Source organism: Amia ocellicauda, unplaced genomic scaffold (genome assembly GCF_036373705.1).
Source record: "Amia ocellicauda isolate fAmiCal2 unplaced genomic scaffold, fAmiCal2.hap1 HAP1_SCAFFOLD_55, whole genome shotgun sequence".
NCBI lineage: Eukaryota > Metazoa > Chordata > Actinopteri > Amiiformes > Amiidae > Amia > Amia ocellicauda.
In genome coordinates, this window is record NW_027102985.1 from 271736 (window position 1) to 296624 (window position 24889).

General features: G+C 41.2%; 1 non-coding gene and 20 pseudogenes across 1 annotated transcript; all 21 read right to left on the bottom strand.

Annotated features, from left to right (window-relative positions):
• Positions 1-11664: 11664 nt before the first annotated feature.
• LOC136738282 (U5 spliceosomal RNA) lies at positions 11665-11779 on the bottom strand. Its single transcript, XR_010812585.1, has one exon. It is a non-coding gene; the product is annotated as a U5 spliceosomal RNA (small nuclear RNA).
• A 6494-nt stretch (positions 11780-18273) lies between these two features.
• LOC136738052 (uncharacterized) lies at positions 18274-18392 on the bottom strand (annotated as a pseudogene).
• Positions 18393-18601: 209 nt separating this feature from the next.
• On the bottom strand, positions 18602-18720 carry LOC136737940 (uncharacterized; annotated as a pseudogene).
• Positions 18721-18936: 216 nt separating this feature from the next.
• LOC136738262 (uncharacterized) lies at positions 18937-19055 on the bottom strand (annotated as a pseudogene).
• Positions 19056-19267: 212 nt separating this feature from the next.
• Positions 19268-19386, bottom strand: LOC136738104 (uncharacterized; annotated as a pseudogene).
• Positions 19387-19599: 213 nt separating this feature from the next.
• Positions 19600-19718, bottom strand: LOC136738255 (uncharacterized; annotated as a pseudogene).
• Positions 19719-19932: 214 nt separating this feature from the next.
• LOC136738225 (uncharacterized) lies at positions 19933-20051 on the bottom strand (annotated as a pseudogene).
• A 216-nt stretch (positions 20052-20267) lies between these two features.
• LOC136738220 (uncharacterized) lies at positions 20268-20386 on the bottom strand (annotated as a pseudogene).
• Positions 20387-20601: 215 nt separating this feature from the next.
• Positions 20602-20720, bottom strand: LOC136738107 (uncharacterized; annotated as a pseudogene).
• Positions 20721-20934: 214 nt separating this feature from the next.
• LOC136738214 (uncharacterized) lies at positions 20935-21053 on the bottom strand (annotated as a pseudogene).
• A 214-nt stretch (positions 21054-21267) lies between these two features.
• Positions 21268-21386, bottom strand: LOC136738226 (uncharacterized; annotated as a pseudogene).
• A 216-nt stretch (positions 21387-21602) lies between these two features.
• On the bottom strand, positions 21603-21721 carry LOC136738221 (uncharacterized; annotated as a pseudogene).
• Positions 21722-21936: 215 nt separating this feature from the next.
• On the bottom strand, positions 21937-22055 carry LOC136738108 (uncharacterized; annotated as a pseudogene).
• Positions 22056-22268: 213 nt separating this feature from the next.
• On the bottom strand, positions 22269-22387 carry LOC136738215 (uncharacterized; annotated as a pseudogene).
• Positions 22388-22601: 214 nt separating this feature from the next.
• On the bottom strand, positions 22602-22720 carry LOC136738227 (uncharacterized; annotated as a pseudogene).
• Positions 22721-22936: 216 nt separating this feature from the next.
• LOC136738263 (uncharacterized) lies at positions 22937-23055 on the bottom strand (annotated as a pseudogene).
• A 215-nt stretch (positions 23056-23270) lies between these two features.
• Positions 23271-23389, bottom strand: LOC136738109 (uncharacterized; annotated as a pseudogene).
• A 213-nt stretch (positions 23390-23602) lies between these two features.
• Positions 23603-23721, bottom strand: LOC136738216 (uncharacterized; annotated as a pseudogene).
• A 214-nt stretch (positions 23722-23935) lies between these two features.
• LOC136738229 (uncharacterized) lies at positions 23936-24054 on the bottom strand (annotated as a pseudogene).
• A 216-nt stretch (positions 24055-24270) lies between these two features.
• Positions 24271-24389, bottom strand: LOC136738222 (uncharacterized; annotated as a pseudogene).
• A 215-nt stretch (positions 24390-24604) lies between these two features.
• On the bottom strand, positions 24605-24723 carry LOC136738140 (uncharacterized; annotated as a pseudogene).
• Positions 24724-24889: the final 166 nt, after the last annotated feature.

Consider the following 24889-nt stretch of genomic DNA (forward strand, 5'->3'; position numbering starts at 1 on the left):
AACAGTTCTTCTGAACCTGTACTGGTGTAGATTGGACTTCAATAGGAGGAAGTGACACAATAAAGACATGAGCCGCGCAGGAGGACAGTCTTAGTGCCCACGCAGGTTCTTAGTTGGGGAAATCATTGACTGGACACATTTTTTGAAAATGTGCTTTCCTGAAGTACCTGGACATCATTATTGAGATCAATGAAAAGGCTTATTTTCCAAAGATTAAATACATTCATTAACTACAATAATGTAGTGAAATGTATATAAATAGTAATAATACAAATCGATCAAATATAACTTGCATTTTCTTGTAAGAAATTAGGAATAGGAGAAAGAACAGCTGTTGGGATGCAGTGCGATGTTATCCAAAATTGAAAGCGGTTGAGAAAGGAGAGTTTGTTCTGTGTGAGACAAATGTACTGCCACGAGAGACTCTGATGGTGATTGACTGGAATATGAGGGAAAATAATGAAGTTACTACAGGTATAACTAAAGGTGTAACATAACTAATTTAATGAAACATAGTCATGGCAAGTTATAAAACTGTTTGGAAATAGTCCTTTCACAAACAGAAATACCCTATCAATTAGGAAGAGGGGGGCAGGGGGCAAGGGCCGTATGTGCTCCTCTGCTCCCCCTGTTCGCCTGAGCAGACAAGCAGCCTGAGATGAGAGAGAGAGAGAGAGAGAGAGAGAGAGAGAGAGAGAGAGAGAGAGAGAGAGAGAGAAGTCAGAGACAAGGCAGAGACTGTAAGTACGTGTAAGGGTTCATAACTTATTACAAACAGAGCAAGAGTGTAATGAATGGTAATTTACACTGCTTGTATTAATAATGATAATAATATTGATGTTGATACAGACGAATACGTCACATACTAGATGACAACCGCATAAAACTAATAATAATGAAAATAGGAATAATAGGAGTATGGAAATAATTTCAAATTATGGTTTATTGGTAAAAAATGAATTGAGAAACAAAGATTAATAACTGCCATCATTTACCCAACTACTATTAACTATGGTGTTGAAGGAGCTGCTGTAATAGTTATTGTAATGTTCTCAGGTATTTAAGTTAGATAAAAGGACAAAGATAAGCACATTGTTTTGAAACTTTGACAACTCCACACAAAAAGAGTATCTACACTAGGAAGTAAAGCTGATTCAATAAACACAGGAGATATGATGCTGCTGACGACAGCTGAGTGCTGTACTGAAATAATTTGAAAAATGAGATAAATTGGAATCAAGATTATTATTATTTTGAATTGTCCCTTTACTAGAAACCTTATAGATTGTGCGAATGTCAACTAATGTGATAGAGATGCCTTTTATAAGGACGATCTCTGATGTTGTGTGAACCACACATTGTGTCTTCAGACTGATTTATTCCACATGGCAGATATGCATATTATGAATCGTGTCCTGAAGGAACCGATGTCTGACCCATATGGAGAAGATGCTGGTGTTCTTGTTGAGACACAGTAGGCCGAGGGCGCGGCTTTAAAGACAGCCTCACAGCAACTTGAACAGACCAATGCTGAGGTCCACTACGCTGAAGTGATGCTTGACTCAGTGGAGAAATAAGTTAAAATACTATAATTAAAGGTTTTCCAGATTATAGGAATCTACAATATATTGTGAAACTGCTCAGATGACGTCCGCAGTAGCACATATTCTTCTATTGATAGTTTAATTTATAATGTACTATTAGTGGAGATGTCACATTATTCAAATGAATAGAATGACAGCCATGAAGTCAGAATCAGTCCATTGCCCTTCACTTAAGATTTGTACAATGTATAATGTTTATAAATCAAAACGCAACAAATATATGTACAATACAGTTTACAAACTGAATTTGTAAAAAAGAATGTTTTGCTGACTTTTGTATTCTCTTTGAAGCAACAAAATGTATGTGTTATGTATGTCGTAACTAGGGTTTGACTTTTATGACCTGGGGCTGGATGAAATTTAATTTGAGATGCACTGTAAAAGCTCCAGGAAATTGCAACTGGCCACTGCACCTTCCATAAGAGAGCTCAAACATTTGCTAATGCATTGGTTGCCTCACAGGCACTCTTTCCCTGGTTTGCCCATGTGGCGCATGGTGTTGGCCACACGGGCAAAGGGGGGATGTGTGCATCAGTCTTTTAAATTGGTTTGCCCCAGGTTTTATAGTAACAGCTTAGCAATATTGTAGAACTTGCCACATTTGTCAAGCTCATAATCCTGCAATATGCAAATAGATTGTGTTCAAAAGCTTAAATGTTGTGGATATGAATATATACTTGTAATAATATATAGGTGTTCTAAATGGGTTGAAGCCTATCCCGTAGGAAGGCTGAAGTAGTAAAAGTAGCAAAAATACAGTTAAGGGATGTTATATGTAGATTTCGCATTCCAGGGAAATTTCCAGTGATAGGAACACTCACTTCACTGGGACAATAGTGCAGGAACTATGCAAAGCCCTGCGAGGTAAACAACATTTTCACTGCCCCATCAGGCTCAGTCAGCTGGAGCAGTGGAGAAACAAAATGGGATATTAAAGAATAAGCTGTCTAATATATGCAAACAAACAGGACTCAAACGTCCAGATCCCCTTCCTATAGTCCTAATGACAATGAAATCGTCAGCAAATTGAGAAAAACAGGTCTTTCTCCGTGTGAGATTATTATGGGATGACTTATGAGACTCTCCATCACTCCTCCATTGTCTGTAAGGGAAATGGACATCCACTTGATGGATGATGCTATGTTGTCTTTTTGTATGGGACTAACACGTGCTTTCGAAGCTGTCCATTCACAGATGAAAGCCGCCCAGACTGAACCATCCCAGCAGGTTTACCACCCCTTCCAGCAAGATGACTGTGTATATCAAAGCACACAAGAGAAAGTCCTCCCAACAGCCCAGGTGGACAGGGCCCTACCAGGTGCTCCTGACCACCCACACAGCTGTGAAGTGCCTAGGAACGACGACATGGATCCACTCCTCACACTGCAAACTTGCCAATCGAGGCGATCAGCACAACCCTGGTGGAGAACAGAGGGATAAAGGAATTGTTCTTCCACATCAGATTTGACATTACTGTATGTATGCAGGCCCTTGTAATTGCTTTTCCAATACTGCCAACTGGTTATTGATGATTGATTTCACATTGTGGTACGAGTATCGAGTGAAATGCGTGCTATCCACCTCAACAACACAGCGATAACATGGAGCCGGCAGGTGATCCAGGTCACAATAGAGGTCAAGCAGTGGGAGGAGGAAGACGTGGTGGTCAAAGGTGTAGCGTAAGGTACACTTATAAAATTCAATTAAAGAAGTGAATTTATAGTATCACCTTATCACGAATCCTGGAATCTTGTAGAACTCATTTTCTGTAATAATTGGATGCAGACACCAATTCCAAAGATATAAATTGTCAAATTTATTCAAAAACAAAGACTAAATGTAGCACTACACTAATTATACAAAAGGGAAAAACTAATTAAAATTCAACTCTAGATCAACAAATCAAAGACAAATCACTTCCGTGACCAAATCAAAGACCATGGGATCGCATATGATAACACACAAATCATTAAACAAAAAAGGTTATAAACACATTGACTACAATACCGGTTAGTAAGACGAAGGTGAGTCTCTCATTAGTATTGTTAGTCAGACATTCAATAACTATGCAGGTTAGTATTTATGTCAGGTAACTTCTCGTTATATATATATCAGTCTCATTAACGTTTAGGTGGAGAGAAAGATCCTATCATTACTTGTTACCACAATTTCCCTTAACTGATTATTATTCAATGATTAAGGATAGGCAGGGCCACCTATAATCTGGTGTCTATTAACTTGTGTCAATTTCAGACTAAACAGTTAAACAGGAATGAGAAGATATTTCTCAGCGTTGACAGATTTTATTTCTAAAATTATCAACAAAACAGTTGAATGCAACACACATTTATATTTAAGAAAACTAAATGATATTACACATTCTAGAGTTATGAATCACAGATTAACATTTCTAATTGATTTCTCAAATGTCATGAATCACAAACTCCAAACTGTTAAACTTATGTGAACTTCGTCGCAGAGAGGCCTCTCTGGCTTCGGGCTCAGATAACAGCACACGGCACGAGGTCCGTGTGGTTTGGAACAAAGGCAGTCCGGTTCGGCTTTGTCCAAGAACTTCCACTCAGTCGATGCACCTGGAAGTTGGGGTTTCGCGAATGTAGAGTCTTTTCCAAACAGATTTTCCACTGGTTTGAAGGCTCCAAGGTTGTGCACAAAATCTTCTTTGTAAGCAGGGTTCCACCGTAGTTACTTGAAGACAAAGTCTTTGAGGAAAGCAGGGCCCTGTTCGTTCCAAGGGTCAAGTTTCTTAAGACTCAAATAGCTATTTAAATGACTTTCGTATTCAGTCGACTTAGTCAATTGTCCAGCTGGATGCCTGGGCACAGGCGGGCAGCGCAGTCTGTAAAGTTCTTTATTTAATAAAGTCCTTTAAAAGAATTCTTCGTACGGCTCAATCTCCTTCTCCCAGTTTAACCCTTCTGTTGCTGGTAAAGACTTAGTTGGTTTCTGGTTCCGGTTCTGGCAACAGAGATACAAGTTGAGCTGTGGCAGCGAGTTACTGGTTTAGGTGAGAGAGAGAGAGAGATGCCGTGCGTTACCCTTTATACGCCTGTCAGATCAATAGGTGATTGGTTCTTTAGTTTGTGAGATTGGATTTCGGCTTCAGCCCCCAGTGTCCTATTGGAGGGGGGCTTGATTTATGACTGATGTCAATCCATGCCATCTTTTGGAAATGCCGGTTGGCACGGGTTCGTAGCTCTGTGTCGGGATTTCGGCTCTCGTCCATTTCAAAGAGTTTTTATTTCCTACAGGCCCCCTTCCCCAGACATCTCACAGCAGGGATTCCAAGCTATTTGGCCCATTCTTGGTGCCATCCTCCCAAGACTGTCACTTTGATGTAAACCAGTTCACATGCTGATGAGTTAAGGAAATCTGATAAATTTGGGGGGGAGAGGTCTTCTTTAGATCAGTGCTTCAGCTCAGAGCTAAAATGCTCTTATCAGAATACACCCAACATAACGCTACACTGGTTAATTCTGTTCTGGGAAAACCACAATCCTGCAGGTTTAATAAGTCTCTCTACACATCAGTCCCTGAGTACCTTCAATCAATGGTCATTTTGACCAATTAAGCCCAAGAATTGAGTCAATTAAGTTGTCATGGACTACCCAGTGAAGACGTGAACTCACGACTAGGTCACACTGTGAGCTCACCAGAGCAGACATTACACTGAGCTCACTGTGAGCTCACTTAGCGCTTTTCCAGCGACATGGTGCCGGTGCTGGAGCCGGAGCTGGTGCTCGGCCTGGGATCCAGCTGATCTTTTTTGAACCGGCCCGCTTTTCCACCGGTTTTGACGTCACTGGATGTGGGCGTTCCCAAGCATGGAGTAGAAGTGGAGAAACACAGCAATAGTAATCAGCACCGAGGCGACTGCGTCTTTAAACCCCATTTAACATCACAATCAAACTCATTCCGCGTCTATGGCAAATCGTAACCCTAATGTTACAAATGTTCCCTAAACACCTATTTTGCAGGATCAATATAAAATTATTAGGATTTTTTAAACTTTTACTGACACACATAGTTAATAGCAATGTGTTATAACTTTACCGAAAATAATAATCTGTATATCTTTAATTGTTTAGACGTTATTAAGATATAATGCATCTTTCACATAGGGAACATTTGTAACATGTTAGGAAAAACAAACAAATGATTTGAAAATATTCATAATTACAGCATACAATTTGTCAGGCTTCATAACAATGGTATTTATAACATACTCTGTAAAAATCAAGCAAATAGCATTTGTGGTTCATGAGAAAATATGTATATATAATCAAAGCTATCAGACTATAGCAGCCGGTGCATGAAGACACATACGATTATACAGCATTATTTGGCAGCTTCGCAAGACCTAATTTTAAACGTTGTTGGTAAGTTAGATAATTAGTGGGGACCCGCTATTTGCAGTTCTTCCCCTCCATAATTGCTAAAATAAAGTTTTACTGACATTTTATTGACCCTACCACTGCATAGGGCACATCTGTAACATGAACACTACTGAATGGCACATACATTGAAAACTACGGAGAACTGAGACAAATCCACTTTACACTTCATAAATAATCTTAAAACGTTTCCAACCAAGGCAACACCCACTTGAAATACGTTCATTCTCATTTTTGGTAAACAAAAAGAGAGATTGTTACATATGTTCCCTATGATGCATCTACAGAGAGATAGAGACAGACAGACACTAACTCTCTCTCTCTCTCTCTCTCAGCTGGGAGTGTGTGGGAGGGGTCTGCAGTGAGCGGGAGTGCTGCTGAGAGCTCTGTCCTTTGGCTGCGTTTTTTTGTTGCTTTACTTTTTTCAGTTTGTTTATTTTGTCTTCTGTTTTCAGTGCTTTTCTTATTGTGGGGGAACAGGGGAGGGGAGGGGGGAGTACCGGTAGTTCTTCCCGGGTCGGGGGGTCGGACCCCCTGAATGCGTCTTTTGAAAAACTGACCCGACGCCATGGAGTCAAGATCGCTCCGGTGCAGTTCTGCCCCCTAGAGCAGTGTGTGTTAGCGGTTGGGGAGGTAGCAGGGTGTGAAAATATCAAGTCTGCTGCCATTGTTATCTTCTTAAAAACCACTGATCTGCTCAATCAGCTAGTGGCTAATGGCACAGTGTTAGACGACACTTTCACCCCGGTGTTGCCGCTCGCTGCTCCTGCCCGGAAGGTAACGCTGTCTAACGTCCCTCCGTTCATCCGCACCGGCTCGGGCAGCTGATGTCCGGCATTAAGAGGGTCCCGCTGGGCTGCAAAGCCCCGCAACTGAAACACGTCGTGTCCTTCCGAAGGCAGCTGTATATGATCCTCAATAACATCAATGAGGATCTTAATGTCTCCGAAGTTGGATCTCTCTTGCTGCCACCACCACGAAGATTGCTCTTTAGTAATGTTGGAAAGTCAAAGACAGCAACCGTCAGGGTTCTTGCATATGACGTATTCGTGCTGCACCTCTCTGCAAGGATCCAGGGCAGTTTGTCAATGTAAACTCCAGTGCCTGGGAATATTTCCACCTAAAAGACAATGGTAAATAAAAAACAAGTTTATCCCCAAACTATTCTTATATTATGTTAAGTGGAATACATTATCAGTGAGGCTGTGATTTTGTTACAGAAATGTGTTATTAAAGACCACAGTATGTCTCAATTCTAAGTTTATTAATTTACAGACATAATAAAGTCAGTGAATCTGTGACACCCATAATTCAATTACATTCTTATTATCAACTTTAACTATGAATATAACTGATAATGTAGCATCATTAGATTGTTTACAACCAATATTTGTTTTCAATATATATATTTTTACCTTGTCTTTGTAATATTGTAGACCAAGAGTGTTATACCTGTTTTGGTGATTCTTTGTCAGATTCAGAACAATTTGCTGTGGGGCTGTCAGAACCACTTGATGGTGACACACTTTTGTCTTCATTGCTGATAAATGTGGCTTTTGTTACAATTTTTTTCAGATTGTCCAAAAGGTCTGGAATCTCTGGAGAAAAAAACCTTAGTATTAAATGATAATCATTTCTAGTAATATATTTAATACAAAGTGAAAACAAAACCATCAATGCCTGCAATTATACTTGAGAGACTTGCTCTATGTTATTGGCAAACTGACCTTTTTGTGGGTCATTAACATTAGCTACGAAAAAAATAAAAGAGATAAAATACAACAATTACCAGGTCTAATGTAATGCATATAGTCATTAATGTAGGATTATGAAGTTATGTTGAAAAACTTTATTTAATAATCAGTATTATTAAACTATTAGACAGTGCACATTAAGAGTCTGTATTGTGGTTCTAGATTACTTCAGTATGATCAACTATAATACATTACTCTGGAATCTAAATTACTGAAGAATAACATTTATCAAGGTAAAGAATTATTTGCTATAAATAAAAAAACTTACCATCAACCATACGGTTTCGAAGACATTGGTTTTCATTTTTAAGTCTTGTGTTTTCCTTTTCGAGCTGCTTAACGTTTTGCTGTAGCTCAACTTCACTGGACTCTTTAAATGTCTGTAGAATATGACGGGATCTAATTCTTGAAGCTCCATCGGTTTTCTTTCTTATTCTGTGCTGTATTCAGAGAGGAAAAGAGTTTAAAATTAAAATATATATATATATATATATGAATATGATTAAAAAAAAACAATCCTGCAATACATTTATTTAATATTTGCAGTAATTATCTCACCGGTAACTGTGGTTCATCAAGGTCACTATCATCTGAAATTTGAAGTTTTTTGTTTGGTTTAGGTACTCTCTTCATTTTAGGACAGGGCATTTTTGTTAGGTCATTAAGTTTTCTTCTTAGTTCGCCTTCTTTTCCTAAAATAAAAATAAAATAAATAAAACCCTGCATTATGTCCACAGATATTTGGGGATTATATTTATTTGTCATAAAAATACTGTGCTTTGACCATACAAATTAAGATGAACAGCCAACACTGAATCAAAACTGAAGTTAAATTATATCTGGTTTAATTTATTTTGTGATTTGGGGGATTTTATTGTAAAGCACAACACACAATAAATCGTTCTTACAAATGCCAGTCAAGTATGACGAGTTTTAGCGCCCTCACCACCACCTACCATGTTATAAGAGTATGTTAGAAGTACAACACATTAATAACTTAAACATTCATTTCAAATATACTGTGATTGTATATATCAAATAGCATGTAAAGACTTTAATGTTTTTTTTTTTTAAATAAACATTGTTACCAGTCATAATGATCTGCGCTTCATGGACAGGCCATCCACCTTTTGGAGGTTTGTTCGTGTCTCTCCACTCTGCTCTGAAGTTTCGAGTCGTCTCTTCGTCATCATCAGCAATGCTGAATAAATCAAAATTGCGAAAGCAAGCAGTGGGAATCACGCTGTAAGAGTCTTTGTCGACCCCGCTTTCCCACTTCACCAACGCGTGCATCACCGCCATACTACCTTCACCTTCTCGTCCGTTTTTTCTGCGCGTTTTTCCCCCGACAAGTCACGGCACAAAAAACAGTCCCGCTCTGCATTCTGGTACTTGGCGTTCTTAATAACACCAACAGGGTGTAATCGCATAGACCACTCGAGTATAAAGTACTACATATCCCATCTGTTACAGTTTTTTTTCTTCTTCTGAAACTGCAAGCGCACTACATAAAGTTTGGCAAATGAAGAAATTTGGATGATGAGTTTACAATCTTATAAACAGTATTTAAGTAAACCTAGATATGCAATTCCAAAAAGAACAGCATCGAGATGGAGAAACAGGATACAAAAATAATAATACAATGTTTATACTTTTTGTATTTTAATTACAGTATGTAATTATTGCCTTTTGATTTACATTTACAGAAAAAGAACGGCGGCAAACGTGGACTACCCAACAAGAAGCAACAAAGTTACTAAAATATCAGATTCTCAGGTAAGCTTCATGCAGCCATACATGTATAATTATAAAATCAATCCAAAAAATAGACCTTGTTTACCCTACAACTGATTTGAGTGTTAATTCTATTTAAGATATAAAAAAATATTTTGTTTTCTGAACTAATAATCTGTGAACATTCTATTATATCTATAATTTTAATTAATACATTTATTTTATTATTGGTGGAACATTATATTTTTCAGCTCAGATGATTTCACGTACCATCATTTTTTCTGTTAATAAATGTGCAAAAACAAATCAGATGGATAGGCCCCTACATATGAACATTAAGTTAAAGGCCTAGAGTGAGTGTTCTTCACTTCCAGTCATGGCGGGCCACAATCCAGCTCTTTGTAACTCATCAACAACCAAAGACCTGGGAAAAGGGTTAAATGGCTTCAGTTAAGCCAATTAGGTAATTAAGAGCTCAACTGGAAAAAAAACAGCAGGCATAGGGGTACTTTAGGACCACAGTCACTGATATAACCTACAATGTTGTTGTAATGAAAATCAGCAGACAGTGGGCCTCCTCCAGGACTAAGGTTGAGAAGCACTGGTCTTGAAGACCACAATAACAATCGACCTCAAGGGCTAGGGATATTCGAGGTGATGCTAAACCAGTCCTGAATGTTTAAATATAATGTTATTTTCTTGTAGTGTGCCGTTGCTGTTAATGCAACCAGTTATATTGAGCCATCAAATACAGAAGCTGACGAAAGACATCAACATGTAAATTTAGTTGTAAATTTAAAGTGTGTGTGAAAAGTATTTTGTATATGGAGATTAACCCATAGTTTCACAGATAAATTGTGGACCAGTGATATTCAGGATCTTCAAAACAAGTCCTGAATGCTCAAACTTAACACTTCTTTTTTTAGAGTGTCGTTGCTGTCAATCCAGCCAGTGATGTGGAGCCATCAGATACAGAAGCTGATGAAAAACAACATGTAAATTTCCTAAATTAATATGGTGCATCAAAATACTTATTTAGCACTTTCAACTGTTTCTTTGTGATTCCTAAAATTACTTTACAGGCTGGGGCTGGGGGAAGACACTGCGCCCGCCTGGAGAAGCCTGTACAAGCCCCCCTCAATAAGAGAGCTGGCAATCTGCAGTGGAGGGTGTTACACACCATTATTGCTGTCAATTCTTTTATTACTGTTCTTAACCCTGCTGTGTCCGACGCCTGCCCATTCTGTGCTCAGAGAGAGACCGTGTTTCACTGTTTCAGCACTTGCTCTCGGTTGTCACCCATTTTTAGTCTTTTAACTCGTCTTTTTACTGATCTTAACCTGATTTTTAACACAAAGGTTTTTATTTTAGGGGCGCGATACACCAGAAGGACCAAACATGTGGACCAGCTGGTAAACTTCTTGCTGGGCCAGGCTAAAATGGCCGTCTATAAGACTAGGAAGAACAGAGTGTGTGGGGAGGGCAGTGAGGATGCAGTGAGAGTGTTTGCCATGCTGGTCAAGTGCAGAGTCAGACTAGAGTTTAACTATTACAGGCTGATGAATGATTTGGAGAGTTTTGAACAGGTCTGGTGTATTAATGATGCCCTTTGTGAATTATATGACGGGGAGTTGGTTTTTATTATGTAATTCATTTATAGGGTTTAGTATTTGATGGTTGTTTTGTTGTGTGTATTGGGTTGCTTTCTTTAAAAGTGTACAGATCAGTGGCGGAGTTAATGCTTGTTGGGGGGAGACAAACAAAGGGGAACACTATTTTTTATTTATTTATTTATTTTCTTTTGTATGAATTATTGCGTGTTGCAAACAGGCAATGAAGTCTGATAAAAGTCAAAAAGTCTCTCTCTCTCTCACACACACACACACAGCCAGCAAGACACACAGAGCCAGCCAGCTCAGCGATGACATCACAAACATCTCTCTCAGGTGACTCCTATGACATCACAGAGCACGTACATTCCGTTGCTTGCCGTCTGTCAACCACTCAGTCACTGCCAGCCAGACTGGCTGGCTGACTGGATGGTGGGGCTGCTTGCTGCTGCTGCGTACCTTAGCAAGCTTATTTGCTTGACCGGCCTTCCTCCTCCGCCCACATGCCCACCTATGTCCGATCTGCTGTTCACCTGGATCACAGCTCCGCCCCAACAAGGCAGAGCCTCCCAAGAATGGTACAAACTCACCCACGATCCCCTCCACGGAAAGCTATAGCAAAAGGCAAAAGCATTATACGTAATGAAGAGGAACCCGAGTCCAAGACGCATCCGACCAGCCATACATATTTGTGTGTATTAAAGATCACATTTTATTACATTTAGATTTTCTGTACTTTATTACATCTTTTTGTGATTTTTAAATGTATTGTTTCTTTTCCTTATATATGTATGTATGTATGTATGTGTGTGTGTGTCTGTGTGAAAGTGTATGTGTTTGTGTGTCTCTGTGTGAAAGTGAGTGTGTGTGTGTCTGTCTCTGTGTTTGTGTGTCTGTCTCTGTGTGAAAGTGAGTGTGTGTGCGTGTGTCTGTCTGTGAAAGTGTGTGTGTGTGTGTGGGTGTGACAGTGTGTATGAGTGTCTGTCTGTCATGTAACTCGCACATCTGTGAGGGCACCATTTTTGCAGAAAGAGATGTACACATTTTGGAGCAACATATGCTGCCATCCAGACATCGTCTTTTCCAGGGACGTCCCTGCATTTTTCAGCAGGATAACGCCAAACCACATTCTGCCCAGATTACAAGCGCATGGTTGCGTAGGCAGAGAGTGCGGGTGCTAGCATGGCCTGCCTGCAGTCCTGACCTGTCTCCGAATTGAGAATGTGTGGCGCACTATGAAGTGCAAATTAAGACAACGAAGGCCCTGTGCAGTTGCGCAGCTGAGGAAATGCATAATGGATGAATGGGGGGAAATCCCACTTGCTAAACTTAACCAAGTGGTGTCTTCAGTGCCCAAGTGCTTAATAAGTGTTATTAAAAGAAAAGGTGATGTTACATAGTGGTAAACAGTCGACTGTCCCAACTTTCTTGGTTTCTTTTCACTGCTAATGAGATGCTGTAGAGTGAGTTAGTTATATTGCTTTCAGGAGCTCTAATCGTATTGATGAGTTCATGCAGCATTTGTAATTGAATTTCAAAAAGAAATCCTTGCTGTCTGGCCTGTGTGTATGAGATGTACTATGTCAATCTTTGGCTAACAACTGAAACATTGGTAGAACAGAAATGGCAACATAAAAAAGAAAAGTACATTTTAAAAGAGCACATTAAATAGGATGAATATACAGTTTTTTACAATCACTTTGTCACTAATTTCAGAACCTTGATGTCATTTTTCAAAACTCTAGACACAAAACTCAAAACGGTCATCACTTGTAACACAGGCTGTCCAATGTTCAAAACATTGCATTGTGCATTCATATCTTTAAAGAAACCTTGCACTTGCAGACTTGTTGGTTCAAATAATTCATTTATCATGAAATACCATAGTAACATTTATTTAGATCACCCACACAGAAGATACCGATAGTTTCACTGTGTAGTTGTTCGTACAATCATTAAATATTGTAGTACAAAATATGTGATACATGTTTCATTATGGTACTACACATAAATACATCACTGTAAAAGGACTAGTAGAGAGAATACTACAGACACAGTGGAATCATTGAACAAAATCTGAAATGTATTGATGCAATACAATCAAATCACACCATAGGTTTCTTTGAAGCCATGCAACAATAATTAGCTACAAAAAAGAACAAAACTACAGTAAAATGTCAACTGCAGTGTTCCTCACCTGGCTTAGTGTAAAACAAAGGATTGATTACTGTACTTCTGAATTTCCATCAGCCCTGTGTTCAGGTTCAGGTTCTCACAACCATTTTTCACAAGAGGCATCTTGAAACTGAACATACCTGAACATACTCAGTCATCAGCTGCTTCACTCTGTCTGCATTTCTTTCAAAAGGCACACTATACTCTGTGCTACACATTGGTATGCAGTATACAGTCATTTGACAATTGAGAGTAGCCTAATGTTTAGTGCATGCTGAAGACTTGCCGCTTCTCAGTACGGAAATTTCTGATGATTGAGGCCACAGTTGATCCTGAGTTGATTCTGAGGTTTGATTGAATCATTGTAGCTGCCTCAGTCATGGTCATGCCATGATTTACAACATGCTCTACAACTATTTCTCGGATTTCACTGGACACTATTTGCTGTTGCTGCCGCTGTCTGGTCCGTGGCCCTGTCCTCTACCACGTTCCCCCAACACCTCTCAAATGAGGCCCATGGCTGCCTCTCTGGTGAGGCCTAAGCCCTCCTCTATGACGAGGCCCACGACCACCTCTCAGAAGGGGTGCATGTCCCCTTCCATTCCTTTGACCACCACGTCTTCCTCCTCCCACTGCTTGACCTCTATTGTGACCTGGATGACTTGCCGGCTCCATGTTATCACTGTGTTGCTGGGGTGGATAGCACTCATTTCACTCGATACTCGTACCACAATGTGAAATCAATCATCAATAACCAGTTGGCAGTATTGGAAAAGCAATTACAAGGGCCTGCATACATACAGTAATGTCAAATCTGATGTGGAAGAACAATCATCTTCAACCAGGTTGGAGCGTTAGTTGCAATGCCTTTAATACACGCAGCGTGGAGAGGAACAGTGACTCAAGTAGATCCCAAAGTCGCTCTGCCTTCATTTTAACAGTCAGAGCTTTTATACACAAAAATCAAAGAGCTGGTTATAATCAGAAAGTCATTACTATGTTATCTTAAAAGTTAGCTAAGCAGAATTTATATCATTATAGGACAGAGTTCATAGATCAACACATGGATTAGGGAGCAGGCACTTCAATCATACTGTTTGACATTGTCTCCAAGATTCTCATCGTAAATAACAAACAGAAATCAAACTACCTTCTGGCCTGACCTTCTAGCTTGACCTTATCTTTCTTAAGTATACAAGAGAGAAAAACAGGTATTAGAGAAAGAATTTCTAACTTTCCTTCCACACTGAAAACATGGTGTGGAAAAGTGCTACATGATGATGAATGATGATGAAATATTACATCCATAGATAATGTAGTCCAACTGGTTCATGCTCCTCGGTTATTGGTGTCAATGGATCTCATTATCCTGAAACTTTCATGATCGAAACATGGAATATTGTTTGTCAGTTTCCATAAAATTATGCATTAAGAGTAATGCAACAGTCACTTATCATTTTGAGCAGCTGTATCAATTGATAGTTAGATCTTTGTAATGAAATGAATAGACAGTGATCTCAGATGTAATGTGTGAATTGCATTTTGAAATGGTAATACTTTGATGTTAAGTTGTGTCATTTTAGTTCAATGAACAAATGATCTGAGGTTGATGTGTATTGTATCCAAGCAATTGTAAAAAAGTGTTAGAGTTTTGAAAAATGTGCATTTTGATCATCGGGTGTGAGTTTAGTGTCTAGAGTTTTGAAAAATGACATCAAGGTTCTGAAATGAGTGCCAAAGTGATTGTAAAAAAGTGTAATATCAGGGGACAGTGGCTATTAGTGATCTGGCCTTCCGTGGCCTCTGTATTAATGTAACAGGTCACATTGTATGTGTACACTGATACTTGATAGTATAATATAGTACAAGTAAAAAACATACATAGGTATCATAGAAGTATTTTGCAGAAATGATTATGGATAGTTATCAAAATGGAGAGGAAATGCTAAATCCAGTCTCCCCAGGCTGAGCTTCTATTGCTGCACCTGCTGGCCCCACTATATGGATAGAGCCACACCAAGTACAAGAGTCTCCCCATTGCTATTTATATCTCCCTATCCAGTCTTCTATAAGTGTCAGGGTGGGGTGCCTATTCCCCTGCATGCTTTGAAACCTATAGCACCTGGGACGCACACTTGGGATCCGGTTCCTCTGCCCCTCACATACACATGAGGAATCCTAGGTGCTCAACACGTCATACTGTCTCTTTCATCTCATGTGTAAACTATGGACAAATACATGACTAAACGTGTTTAGTTGCTTTTCCCAGAATGCTTAGCGCCACGATATGCAAATAACGGGGACTATGATTGGCTCCCTGACATTACCCACACTGCGACTGATGCTACCCATTTCACTACCCAACAAAGACCCATAATATGCGTGTGTCTGTCTGTCTGTCTGTCTGTCAAAGTATGTCTGTGTGTGTCTGTGTGTGTCTGTGTCTGTCTGTGTGTGAAAGTGTGTGTGTGTCTGTCTGTCTGTCTGTCATGTAACTTGCACATCTGTGAGGGCACCACTAATGCAGAAAGAGATGTACACATATTGTTTATTTTCCATATATATGTATGTATGTATGTATGCATGTCCAATTGCTTTGACAATACAAATGAATTGAATTGAGAGGGAGAGAGAGAGAGTAAGAGAGAGAGAGACAGACAGACAGACAGACAGAGAGACACACACACACACACACACACACACACACACACACAGAGAGCCAGCCAGCCAGCTCAGCGATGACATGACGAGCCTCTCTCAGCTTACTGCTATGACAGCACAGAGCACGTACATTCCGTTTAACAAATCGTTAAACAAAAAAGGTTATAAACACATTGACTACAATACCGGTTAGTAAGACGAAGGTGAGTCTCTCGTTAGTATTATTAGTCAGACATTAAATAACTACGCAGGTTAGTATTTATGTCAGGTAACTTCTCGTTATATATATATCAGTCTCATTTACGTTTAGGTGCCGAGAAAGATCCTATTTGTTACCACAATTTCCCTTAACTGATTATTATTCAATGATTAAGGATAGGCAGGGCCACCAATAATCTAATGTCTATTAACTTGTGTCAATTTCAGACTAAACAGTTAAACAGGAATGAGAAGATATTTCTCGGCGTTGACAGATTTTATTTCTAAAATTATCAACAAAACAGTTTAATGCAACTCACATTTATATTTAAGAAAACTAAATGATATTACACATTCTAGAGTTATGAATCACAGATTAACATTTCTAATTGATTTCTCAAATGTCATGAATCACAAACTCCAAACTGTTAAACTTATGTGAACTTCGTCGCAGAGAGGCCTCTCTGGCTTCGGGCTCAGATAACAGCACACGGCACGAGGTCCGTGTGGTTTGGAACAAAGGCAGTCCGGTTCGGCTTTGTCCAAGAACTTCCACTCAGTCGATGCACCTGGAAGTTGGGGTTTCGCGAATGTAGAGTCTTTTCCAAACAGATTTTCCATTGGTTTGAAGGCTCCAAGGTTGTGCACAAAATCTTCTTTGTAAGCATGGTTCCACCGTAGTTACTTGAAGACGAAGTCTTTGAGGAAAGCAGGGCCCTGTTTGTTCCAAGGGTCAAGTTTCTTAAGACTCAAATAGCTATTTAAGTGACTGACACTTTCGTATTCAGTCGACTTAGTCAATTGTCCAGCTGTAAAACTCCACTGATCAGGTGGGTCTGTAAAGTTATTTATTTAATAAAGTCCTTTAAAAGAATTCTTCGTACGGCTCAATCTCCTTCTCCCAGTTTAACTCTTCTGTTGCCGGCAAAGACTTGGTTGGTTTCTGATTCCGGTTCTGGCAACAGAGCTACAGGTTAAGCTGTGGCAGCGAGTTTCTGGTTCAGGTGAGAGAGAGAGAGAGAGAAAGACTGTCCGCTGTTCCTTATAGTCTGTCAGATCAGTAGGTGATTGGTCCCTGAGTTCTTGAGATTGGATTTCGGTTTCAGCCCCCAGTGTCCTATTGGAGGGAGGCTTTATTTATGACTGATGTCAATCCATGCCATCTTTTGGAAATGCCGGTTGGCCTGGGTTCGTAGCTCTATGTCGGGATTTCGGCTCTCATCCACTTCAAAGAGTTTTTATCACCTACAGGCCCCTTTCTCCAGACATCTCATAGCAGAATTCCAAACTATTTGGCCTCTTCTCGGTGCCATCCTCCCCAAAACTGTCACTTTGATGCAAACCAGTTCCAAGCTGATGAGCTAAGGAAATCTGATAACTTTGGGGGGGAGAGGTCTTCTTTAGATCAGTGCTTCAGCTCAGAGCCCAAATGCTCTTATCCAAATACACCCAACATAACGCTACATATGTATGTATGTATGTATATATGTGTAGAAGGAAAATTAGAAATTATTTTCTTACACCTGTTTTTCTCTCTTGTATACTTAAGAAAGATACGGTCAAGCTAGAAGGTCAGCCCAGAAGATAGTTTGATTTCTGTTTGTTATTTACGATGAGAACCTTGGAGACATTGTCAAACGGTATGACCTATGTGCCTGTTCCCTAAAACCATGTGTTGACCTATGAACTCTGTTCTATAATGATATATGTTCAGCTTAGTTAGCCTTTAAGATAACATTATAATGACTTTCTAGCATGTATGGATGTATGTATGTATGTATATATATATATATATATATATATATATGTATGTATGTATGTCCAATTGCTTTGACAATACAAATGAATTGAATTGAGAGGAAGAGAGAGAGAGAGAGAGAGAGAGAAAAAGAGAGAGAGAGACAGACAGACAGACAGCTCAGCGATGACATCACGAGCCTCTCTCAGCTGACTGCTATGACATCACAGAGCACGTACATTCCGTTGCTTGTCGTCTGTCAACCACTCAGTCACTGCTAGCCAGACTGTCCCTAAGACAAAGTGTACAATACTTCAATTATATCTCCTCCAGACAGATAAAGAGTATTAAGAGCTACGATGAAGTTACCCAGGAGACGTAAAAAGCTTGCATCACCTGGTATTTCCTGGAGGTCACCCATCCAAGTACTAACCAGGCCCTGGCCCGTTTAGTTTCCAAGGTCTGACGAGATCGGGCAGGTTCAGGACGGTGTGGCCGCAAGCCGAGATGCCTGGCTGCATGATGTCTCTTAAAGGCTGACGGGTGTTGACGGAACTTCCAGCAAATAAAAAAAGAAAAATGGAGGGAAAAATATCAGTTCAGCAAAGGGTGTTGAAAGTAGCCGGGTACGTGTACATTTCTTCAATTATATCTCCTCCAGACAGAAAGAGAGTATTAAGATCTACGATGATGTTACCCAGGAGACATATAAAGCTTGCAGCACCTGGTATTTCCAGGAGGTCACCCATCCAAGTGCTGACCAGGCCCTGCCCTGTTTAGCTTCCGAGATCTGATGAGATCGGTCGCGTTCAGGACGGCGTGGCCGCAAGCCGAGAGGCCTGGCAGCATGATGTCTCTTAAAGGCGGGCGGGTTTTGACGGACCTTCCAGCAAAAAAAAAAAGAAAAAAGAAAAATGGAGGGAAAAATATCAGTGCAGCAAAGGGTGTTGAAAGTTGCCGGGTACGTGTACATTTCTTCAATTGTATCTTCTCCTGACAGAAAGAGAGTATTAAGAGCTACGATGAAGTTACCCAGGAGACGTAAAAAGCTTGCAGTACCTAGTTTTTCCAGGAGGTCACCAATCCAAATACTGACCAGGTCCTGCCACATTTTGCTTCCTAGATCTGACAAGATCGGGCGCGTTCAGGACGGTGTGGCCGCAAGCCAAAAAGCCTGGCTGCATGATGTCTCTTAAAGGCTGGCGGGTATTGACGGAACTTCCAGCAAAAAAAAAAAAAAAGAAAAACGAAGGGAAAAATATCAGTGCAGCAAAGGATGTTGAAAGTAGCCGGGTACGTGTACAAATCCTCAATTATAACACCTCCAGACAGAAAGAGAGTATTAAGAGCTACAATGAAGTTACTCAGGAGACTAAAAAGCTTGCAGCACCAGGTATTTCCAGGAGGTCTCCCATCCAAGTATTGACCAGGCCCTGCCCCGTTTAGCTTCCAAGATCTGACAAGATCGGGCACGTTCAGGACGGTGTGGACACAAGCCGAGAGGCCTGGCTGCATGATGTCTCTTAATGGTTGGCGGGTATTGACGGAACTTCCAGCAAAAAAAAAAAAAAAGAAAAACGGAGGGAAAAATATCAGTGCAGCAAAGGATGTTGAAAGTAGCCAGGTACGTGTACAATACTTCAATTATATCTCCTCCAGACAGAAAGAGAGTATTAAGAGCTACGATAAAGTTACCCAGGAGACGTAAAAAGCTTACAGAACCAGGTATTTCCAGGAGGTCCCACATTCAAGTAATGACCAGGCCCTGCCCCGTTTAGCTTCCGAGATCTGACGAGATGGGGTGCGTTCAGGACGGTGTGGTTGCAAGCCAAGAGGCCTGGCTGCATGATGTCTCTAAATGGCTGGAGGGTATTGACAGAACTTCCAGCAAAAAAAAATGAAAAAAGAAAAATGGAGGGAGAAATATCCGTGCAGCAAAGGGTGTTAAAAGTAGCCGGGTACGTGTACAATACTTCAATTATATCTCCTCCAGACAGAAAGAGAGTATAAAGAGCTACGATGAAGTTACCCAGGAGACGTAAAAGCTTGCAGCACCAGGTATTTCTAGGAGGTCTCACATTCAAGTACTGACCAGGTCCTGCCCCGTTTAGCTTCCGAGATCTGATGAGTTCGGGCGCGTTCAGGACAATGTGTCCGCATGCCAAGAGGCCTGGCTGCATGATGTCTCTTAAAGGCTGGAGGATATTGACGGAACTTCCAGCAAAATAATGAAGAAAAAATAACAATGGAGGGAAAAATATCAGTGCAGCAAAGGGTGTTGAAAGTAACCGGGTACCTGTACAATACTTCAATTATATCTCCTCCAGACTGAAAGAGAGTATTAAGAGCTACGATAAAGTTACCCAGCAGACGTAAAAAGCTGGCAGCACCTGGTATTTCCAGGAGATCTCCCATCCAAGTACTGACCAGGTCCTGCCCCGTTTCGTTTCCGAGATCTGACGAGATCGGGCGCGTTCAGGTCTGTGTGTCCGCAAGCCGAGATGCCTGGTTGCATGATGTCTCTTAAAGGCTGGCGGATATTGATGGAACTTCCAGAAAAAATAAAAAATAAAAAGAAAAATGGCGGGAAAAATATCAGTGCAGCAAAGGGTGTTGAAAGTAGCCGGGTACGTGTACAAATCCTCAATTATAACACCTCCAGACAGAAAGAGAGTATTAAGAGCTACAATGAAGTTACTCAGGAGACTAAAAAGCTTGCAGCACCAGGTATTTCCAGGAGGTCTCCCATCCAAGTATTGACCAGGCCCTGCCCCGTTTAGCTTCCAAGATCTGACAAGATCGGGCACGTTCAGGACGGTGTGGACACAAGCCGAGAGGCCTGGCTGCATGATGTCTCTTAATGGTTGGCGGGTATTGACGGAACTTCCAGCAAAAAAAAAAAAAAAAGAAAAACGGAGGGAAAAATATCAGTGCAGCAAAGGATGTTGAAAGTAGCCAGGTACGTGTACAATACTTCAATTATATCTCCTCCAGACAGAAAGAGAGTATTAAGAGCTACGATAAAGTTACCCAGGAGACGTAAAAAGCTTGCAGAACCAGGTATTTCCAGGAGGTCCCACATTCAAGTAATGACCAGGCCCTGCCCCGTTTAGCTTCCGAGATCTGACGAGATGGGGTGCGTTCAGGACGGTGTGGTTGCAAGCCAAGAGGCCTGGCTGCATGATGTCTCTAAATGGCTGGAGGGTATTGACAGAACTTCCAGCAAAAAAAAATGAAAAAAGAAAAATGGAGGGAGAAATATCCGTGAAGCAAAGGGTGTTAAAAGTAGCCGGGTACGTGTACAATACTTCAATTATATCTCCTCCAGACAGAAAGAGAGTATAAAGAGCTACGATGAAGTTACCCAGGAGACGTAAAAGCTTGCAGCACCAGGTATTTCTAGGAGGTCTCACATTCAAGTACTGACCAGGTCCTGCCCCGTTTAGCTTCCGAGATCTGATGAGTTCGGGCGCGTTCAGGACAATGTGTCCGCATGCCAAGAGGCCTGGCTGCATGATGTCTCTTAAAGGCTGGAGGATATTGACGGAACTTCCAGCAAAATAATGAAGAAAAAATAACAATGGAGGGAAAAATATCAGTGCAGCAAAGGGTGTTGAAAGTAACCGGGTACCTGTACAATACTTCAATTATATCTCCTCCAGACTGAAAGAGAGTATTAAGAGCTACGATAAAGTTACCCAGCAGACGTAAAAAGCTGGCAGCACCTGGTATTTCCAGGAGATCTCCCATCCAAGTACTGACCAGGTCCTGCCCCGTTTCGTTTCCGAGATCTGACGAGATCGGGCGCGTTCAGGTCTGTGTGTCCGCAAGCCGAGATGCCTGGTTGCATGATGTCTCTTAAAGGCTGGCGGATATTGATGGAACTTCCAGAAAAAATAAAAAATAAAAAGAAAAATGGCGGGAAAAATATCAGTGCAGCAAAGGGTGTTGAAAGTAGCCGGGTACGTGTACAAATCCTCAATTATAACACCTCCAGACAGAAAGAGAGTATTAAGAGCTACAATGAAGTTACTCAGGAGACTAAAAAGCTTGCAGCACCAGGTATTTCCAGGAGGTCTCCCATCCAAGTATTGACCAGGCCCTGCCCCGTTTAGCTTCCAAGATCTGACAAGATCGGGCACGTTCAGGACGGTGTGGACACAAGCCGAGAGGCCTGGCTGCATGATGTCTCTTAATGGTTGGCGGGTATTGACGGAACTTCCAGCAAAAAAAAAAAAAAAGAAAAACGGAGGGAAAAATATCAGTGCAGCAAAGGATGTTGAAAGTAGCCAGGTACGTGTACAATACTTCAATTATATCTCCTCCAGACAGAAAGAGAGTATTAAGAGCTACGATAAAGTTACCCAGGAGACGTAAAAAGCTTGCAGAACCAGGTATTTCCAGGAGGTCCCACATTCAAGTAATGACCAGGCCCTGCCCCGTTTAGCTTCCGAGATCTGACGAGATGGGGTGCGTTCAGGACGGTGTGGTTGCAAGCCAAGAGGCCTGGCTGCATGATGTCTCTAAATGGCTGGAGGGTATTGACAGAACTTCCAGCAAAAAAAAATGAAAAAAGAAAAATGGAGGGAGAAATATCCGTGCAGCAAAGGGTGTTAAAAGTAGCCGGGTACGTGTACAATACTTCAATTATATCTCCTCCAGACAGAAAGAGAGTATAAAGAGCTACGATGAAGTTACCCAGGAGACGTAAAAGCTTGCAGCACCAGGTATTTCTAGGAGGTCTCACATTCAAGTACTGACCAGGTCCTGCCCCGTTTAGCTTCCGAGATCTGATGAGTTCGGGCGCGTTCAGGACAATGTGTCCGCATGCCAAGAGGCCTGGCTGCATGATGTCTCTTAAAGGCTGGAGGATATTGACGGAACTTCCAGCAAAATAATGAAGAAAAAATAACAATGGAGGGAAAAATATCAGTGCAGCAAAGGGTGTTGAAAGTAACCGGGTACCTGTACAATACTTCAATTATATCTCCTCCAGACTGAAAGAGAGTATTAAGAGCTACGATAAAGTTACCCAGCAGACGTAAAAATCTGGCAGCACCTGGTATTTCCAGGAGATCTCCCATCCAAGTACTGACCAGGTCCTGCCCCGTTTCGTTTCCGAGATCTGACGAGATCGGGCGCGTTCAGGTCTGTGTGTCCGCAAGCCGAGATGCCTGGTTGCATGATGTCTCTTAAAGGCTGGCGGATATTGATGGAACTTCCAGAAAAAATAAAAAATAAAAAGAAAAATGGCGGGAAAAATATCAGTGCAGCAAAGGGTGTTGAAAGTAGCCGGGTACGTGTACAAATCCTCAATTATAACACCTCCAGACAGAAAGAGAGTATTAAGAGCTACAATGAAGTTACTCAGGAGACTAAAAAGCTTGCAGCACCAGGTATTTCCAGGAGGTCTCCCATCCAAGTATTGACCAGGCCCTGCCCCGTTTAGCTTCCAAGATCTGACAAGATCGGGCACGTTCAGGACGGTGTGGACACAAGCCGAGAGGCCTGGCTGCATGATGTCTCTTAATGGTTGGCGGGTATTGACGGAACTTCCAGCAAAAAAAAAAAAAAAGAAAAACGGAGGGAAAAATATCAGTGCAGCAAAGGATGTTGAAAGTAGCCAGGTACGTGTACAATACTTCAATTATATCTCCTCCAGACAGAAAGAGAGTATTAAGAGCTACGATAAAGTTACCCAGGAGACGTAAAAAGCTTGCAGAACCAGGTATTTCCAGGAGGTCCCACATTCAAGTAATGACCAGGCCCTGCCCCGTTTAGCTTCCGAGATCTGACGAGATGGGGTGCGTTCAGGACGGTGTGGTTGCAAGCCAAGAGGCCTGGCTGCATGATGTCTCTAAATGGCTGGAGAGTATTGACAGAACTTCCAGCAAAAAAAAATGAAAAAAGAAAAATGGAGGGAGAAATATCCGTGCAGCAAAGGGTGTTAAAAGTAGCCGGGTACGTGTACAATACTTCAATTATATCTCCTCCAGACAGAAAGAGACTATAAAGAGCTACGATGAAGTTACCCAGGAGACGTAAAAGCTTGCAGCACCAGGTATTTCTAGGAGGTCTCACATTCAAGTACTGACCAGGTCCTGCCCCGTTTAGCTTCCGAGATCTGATGAGTTCGGGCGCGTTCAGGACAATGTGTCCGCATGCCAAGAGGCCTGGCTGCATGATGTCTCTTAAAGGCTGGAGGATATTGACGGAACTTCCAGCAAAATAATGAAGAAAAAATAACAATGGAGGGAAAAATATCAGTGCAGCAAAGGGTGTTGAAAGTAACCGGGTACCTGTACAATACTTCAATTATATCTCCTCCAGACTGAAAGAGAGTATTAAGAGCTACGATAAAGTTACCCAGCAGACGTAAAAAGCTGGCAGCACCTGGTATTTCCAGGAGATCTCCCATCCAAGTACTGACCAGGTCCTGCCCCGTTTCGTTTCCGAGATCTGACGAGATCGGGCGCGTTCAGGTCTGTGTGTCCGCAAGCCGAGATGCCTGGTTGCATGATGTCTCTTAAAGGCTGGCGGATATTGATGGAACTTCCAGAAAAAATGAAAAATAAAAAGAAGAATGGCGGGAAAAATATCAGTGCAGCAAAGGGTGTTGAAAGTAGCCGGGTACGTGTACAAATCCTCAATTATAACACCTCCAGACAGAAAGAGAGTATTAAGAGCTACAATGAAGTTACTCAGGAGACTAAAAAGCTTGCAGCACCAGGTATTTCCAGGAGGTCTCCCATCCAAGTACTGACCAGGCCCTGCCCCGTTTAGCTTCCAAGATCTGACAAGATCGGGCACGTTCAGGTCTGTGTGTCCGCAAGCCTAGAGAGCTGGCTGCATGATGTCTCTTAAAGGCTGGAGGGTATTGACGGAACTTCCGGCCAAAAAAAAAAGAAAAAAGAAAAATGGAGGGAAAAATATCAGTGCATCAAAGGGTGTTGAAAGTAGCCGGGTACGTGTACAATTCTTCAATTATATCTCCTCCAGA